Source organism: Lytechinus variegatus, chromosome 18 (genome assembly GCF_018143015.1).
Source record: "Lytechinus variegatus isolate NC3 chromosome 18, Lvar_3.0, whole genome shotgun sequence".
Lineage (NCBI taxonomy): Eukaryota > Metazoa > Echinodermata > Echinoidea > Temnopleuroida > Toxopneustidae > Lytechinus > Lytechinus variegatus.
Window position 1 is genome coordinate 11450032 of NC_054757.1, and position 6135 is coordinate 11456166.

Below are 6135 nucleotides of genomic sequence, written 5' to 3' on the forward strand. Positions count from 1 at the left end.
CTTATCCTTTTCACGATTTCACTGGTAGAAAAATGTCGAAAATTTCAGCTTGTGCTTCACGCTCGAATTATTTGATTGTTGAAACAATGTAATGCAGCCGTTAACAGATCCATTTTGATCAAATCAAACCATACATTAAAAATTACTGCTTGCGCTTCGCGCTCGCAATAATTATCTAGTTGGATACACACCTCGTTTAGGATCACAAACATTGCCCAGAATGTTAATTTTAGGACAAAATATATGAAATAAAAAAAAATAGCTCACGCTTTGCTAGCACTATTTAGATAATGCTTATGAGATTATTGTATATTTATGTTTGATTTATAAGAATAAAGCTTATTAGGATTACCCCTTCAAAGAAACAAACAAAAATCAACTTCGAGCAGCCGATCAGGGAAAATGTGGCTGAAAAAAATCAAACCCCCGACCCCCTACTGGCGAAAAAAGCTGGATCCGCCCAGACTGAAAGAAATCTGAGAAAGCAGAAACTGAGATTACGTATAGAAATAGATATCAGGTGACGTGCGCCGTGTGCCCTAATTAATTAATTGCTAGTCCCTACACCCCCATGGAACTTAAAAACGGTCAGGAAAATGGAATAAGAGTAGAAGGAAGGAAAGAGGGACAAGAAATGAGAGGCAGAATGCCAGTGAGTCGTGGGAGAAAAGACCCATTTAAAACGTACCCCACCCCCACAAGGGAAGGGTGAAAAAAAAATCATGAAAACAAAATGAAACTATAATGGCTAATATTTTTAGGGGTAGCACCCATAGAAATATTGTTGGTATGCTATGTCATTAAGCAGGGGGGGGGGGGGGTTGCGACGCCCTCAATACTCTTGATAACGATCTCGTCGGTAAATCTACATTCTCGTCGGGAAAAATGATGAAAATTATGGGTACGTGAGAGGGGGGGGGGGGGTAGAAGCGAAAAAGGAAAGAATGGAAAGGAGAGAGAGAACAAAAAATCAAATGGCCGGGAGAAATGAGGGGCAAAGAGAAAGAGGAAATATAAAAATAAAAGGAAAACAAAAGAAAGGAGATAAGGAGGGCGCAGTGAAGGAGACTGGGTATAGGCGATCGAGGTTCTGAGGTAAACCTTTGAATTTGTCAGTGCAAAAAATGATGAGCTGTCGGATGACGCCGGGCTGTTCTAAGTTTCATATTAACCATCTTGTCCTCACAATGTTCGCGTTCCACCATCGTTGTCGTCGGTAAAAAATTGTCAAATTATATACACTTTTATCATAATTCTCACGATTTTTCCCAATACGAATGTTAGTCGCTCTCTAGTACCGAGAGTGACAACTATGTCTGGGTTTTGAGTCTAATTTGCCAAAATATACCGCTTTTGGGTCTAATAAAATAGCAATTTTTTTAGCTAGTCGCATGAGATCAAGATCCTTTTTAAAAATTTCCATGTTGGACAGTGCATATAACATTCTTTTTCGGGTCAGCATATCGAAAACTACAGCGCTTGCATTGTTGTTCGATAAAGTTAAAAACGTGTTAAAAGCTTTCAAGACGGAATATAAAAAAATTATCGCGGACGATACCCTTCCTTTTCATGATTACAAAAAGTGCATAGAATGTTCCCTTTTTAGGTCTAAAATCTTCATTAAATTTAGGTCGCGCTTCACATCATCCCCTCTATGAGTGACTGCAAACGGTCCGTCTTATGTCTCTTTTCAGATCATAGAGATGTATATACATCTCTATGTTTCAGATCGAATATTGTGTGTCCGCTCAAAAACGCGGAATCAATCCTAGCACACAGCAAATGCTTGGAAAATGCAAGCCAAATCACAACGAAAACCAGGGAGGTCTTTGTCAAAAATTAGTGAATCTGGGGTCCGTTGCAGAAAGAGTTGCGTTTACACGCAAGTCAAAAAATCAATCGCAAGTCCCAAATGCGCGCTGCTGATTGGCTGAAAATCAAGTTGCGCATGACTCTTTATAGTTGCAATTGATTGCAACTCTTTCTGCAACGGGACCCAGGACAGCTGATCGATCCAAGATTCTGAGCTGATGAAAAATTACAAATATGTCGTTTGTCCAGTCATCGACAACACTGCTCTTTTGATTCACCTACCGGTATTTTTTGACATAGACTGCTTTGTCATGACAATAGATTCTCTACGTTCCAGAAAGCATTTGCTTAGCGTTGCAAAAAACTCCCTAGGATGAAAAAAAAATCATGCTTGCATTTACCGTTTGATTAGTCTAGATTCTAGACGTCGGTGTACTTGTTATTTCTCTCCCCTTGCTTCATTCTCCCCTGCGCGCCATCCCCAATGATCGCGCTATCCCCTCTTTCACGCCCAGGGGCGTCGATCCATTTTTCAGATAGGGGGGCAAAATCATTAATGTTCCAAGGGCGCTGGATCGTACAAGACACCCACACAATACACACACACACATATATAAATATATATATATATAATTAACGCGAAGCGCGAGCTGATTTTTTTTATAGTATACTGACAGGAAAAGCGTGCCTGTTAATTAGTAGTAACTCTTGAAGAGGATACATATCTCACTACACAGATAGTGCGAGTGCCGAAAGTGAGCAATAATTTTATATACCTGAAAGCTTGATATTTTAAGCATTTTTGGTACCAATGATTAAGATTGATATCTAAAAGAAGAATAGATGTGAGCGCGAAGCGCGAGTTGAAAATTTTGATTTTTTTTTTATCTGAAAAAAATGAGTTTAATGGACGTTTTTGATAAAGAACAAGATATACATGTATATCCAAGAAAAGATGATTGCAAATCGAAGCAGTTCTTTTGAGGCTTGAAAGTGAAAAGGGACATTGGCATTCACCTATTTAATCATGAAAAGTATGGGTTTCATTAAACTATATTGTGGTGAAATTTGCAATTTGCAATGATGCGAGCACGGAGCGCGAGCTGAAAAATGTTATCTTCCAATCAGAAAAGTGGGCATTTTGAGCACGATTTTGAATAAAGAACGAGTTGTGTATCTCATTCTCGCTTGCTGAACATAACAATCTTGGTTTTTTTTGCCATATCCGAAATTATTGGGGGGCAAAATGATTGTTTGCCCCCCCCCCGATATTTTTATTGGTGGGGCGATCGCCCCCCCCCCCCAGGATCGACGCCTCTGTTCACGCCCCTCAGGGTGGGAAATCGTGGGGCTGTTTTCATATCGGGCGTAGAGGTCGAGGATTGTGTTATTGATCAACTGAAAAGTAGAACAGTCCTGGCAAAGGACTGCTGTTTGATTAGATACCCATCCTGTTCATGATTGTGAATTGTTTAGAATGTTCAGTTTTCATTACAGAAAATAAATCATATTCAGCTCGTACTCCTGAAGTCATCACTTCTGAAAACGGGCATTGCCTTAGTCTGTGCTCGAACCCCATTCGGCAGACAAGCAGCGTGCAAGGACCCGCCCAAAGGCAAACCAATTAAGAGCACTGTAGAGTGCTAGGCAGAGATTTGAAACCCTGTCCTTCGTACTGAAGATCAAGTGAAAAAACACTAAGGGGGTGTTGCAAGAAAATATATGCGATCAATTGAAAATTTCATATCCAAGTTTACGAGTGATGGATCAATTAATTTATTAATTTATATTTGTATTTATATTTGAAGTAGACCATCAATCCATTGCAAATTTTCAACGAAATGCACAGCTTTCAATCAGACCTAACATTGACTTGCAATCGATCTCAAGTTTCTTGCAATTACCACTTCCTCAATATAACCTTTGCCAACAATTCACAAATGACAACTCATCTCATTTTTGCCTCCTTCGGCCAATACATGTATATAAAACAATTGGACAGTCATTTTCAAGGTAAGACTATTAGCACTTTATATTTCAATTAATTATTCTGCCACACACAGATTTACATGGACAATATACTATAAGGATTCAATCAACGATACTTATGTAACAGAACCAAACTCCAAACCAGATTGATGCTTTGCAACACTGCTTACAGCCAGTGATTGATTCTGAATGAATGGACTGTGAATACACAATATATATATAAACATATATATATATATATACTACAAACAAGTGCATTTAGATATACCATACCAAAACATTATTTGAAGAAAGATAGTGAAAACATTACGTTCCAACACACCATAGACTATATTTGCATACTAATTTAAGTATAACAAAACAGTTTGCACTTAAAGGGGAAGTTCACCCTGAAGAAAACTTTGTTGTAAAAATAGCAGAAAAAATAGTAAAAATTATTGGTGAAGGTTTGAGGAAAATCGGTTAAAGAGTAAGAAAGTTATTAGAGTTCAAAATTTTGGATTTGTGACGTCATAAACGAGCAGCTGCCCCATGTGTTATGTAAAATGAAATGTATGAAATTCAAATTCTGTATGGTTCCTGATGATTTAATTTTGTTTTCTTTTCATGATCGGGTGTGAAATGATTTGTCTATTGATATACAAAAGTTACAGTGAAAACCATTTTCACTTTTCTGAGAAAATGACATTTCATTGATTTTTTACCATTCGCTATGAAGGAATGCTGCTCGCATATGACGTCACAAATCAAATAATTGAAATTCTAATAACTTTTTATTTATTTGATGAATTTTTCTCAAACCTTCAGCAATATTTTTTATTATTTTTTCTGCTATTTTTACAATAAACTTTTTGTCAGGGTGAACTTCCCCTTTAAGTTATTCATCAGCGATGCAACTTTCCACTGGGATGAATGATACTGATAGTCAATCATTACAGTACTTGAATAATATATTTTGTCCAAAAATTATTTGCAAAATTGATAAAATGTGAGTATTAGAAAGACAAATACTTCTATAGTTTTGTAATGTTACTGTTGCAAAGTATTTATCCAGTTCATTGAAGATACTGATAAAGATCCGATTATTACATTTATCTCATTTGGCAAACATTTATAATGTTAAGAGGAAACAAAATTTGGATCTGAATACAGAGGCTTAACCCTAAAAGGAGGGGCATGATGGCCACCCATTTGACCTTGGCTGCCGTTCATGCCAAAATTTGGCATGCACATTCTTCACCACATGCAAGCAAGTATGAAAAAAAAATTCTGAACAAAGTTATTTTTTATTATTAATTATGAAAAAATATGCAAATTTGTGAAAAACATTATTTGCATATTTACCATCAAATTTTGCTTCAAATTTTCCTTTTTTTTCCAGATGTCATCTTTGTAATCTAATTCAAAGGTTTCCATAAAGAAAAATTGTGAAAGTCAATTTTTCCTTATGTATTTCTTAGTTTTTAGATTTTGTTCGTATTTCTTTGTATTTTCATCTTTTGTTATTTGTTTTTTCAATGGAAATTACTACACACCATTTAAAAACTTAACTAAACCCTGAATTAATTAAGCAGACCAATTAGAACAAAAAATAATCACCCTTTTATGGATTTCATCTCCCATAGACTTTGTACACAAAGTATAATTATGAGCCATTTTCGGCATGACATTGTCTTGTAAAAAGTCATGTGGCGTCACGATGCTATACCCGTATGTTGCAAATTTGATCTCAAAAGTTGTGGGAGACTTAAAAAAGAATTTTGCTATCTTTTTAGTAAATATCACACCAAGTATTGGGGGGGGGGCATCATGCCCCCTATGCTATTAAGGTTAAGCTTGCATTCAGGAGCATCCATAAGTAATCACAAGTATAGGTAAAGATATTGAATAACTTTTTTTCATAAAATCTGGGGAAAATCAGTACGAACCAATGCCTTCAAGGATTTAACTCATTGAGTGCTTCGTGCACGCTACGTATCCTACTATAACATGCCACACTCGTGCTCGCACGCCTACTATTGATTGCTTTGTGCTTGCATTGTTTCCTACCCTCGCCTGCTTCGTGCATGACTGCGCACATTCGGAATAACAATCATTGTTACGCCATTTTGCATTGTATTGCGCATCGCATGCACGCCGTAATTAGCACTGTTGTGTGCAGTGTGAACTCTGCTTTCTGACAGATAAACTTACTCATGCGGTTTACATTCGACTTTTTCGAGTATTTCTACATTTTTACAAGATATGGCTCCGCCTCTGAGAGAGAAGAGACCTAGGTTTTTGATCCATACAAAACACTCCACAAAATGGAACTACTTGATACAACTCATATTT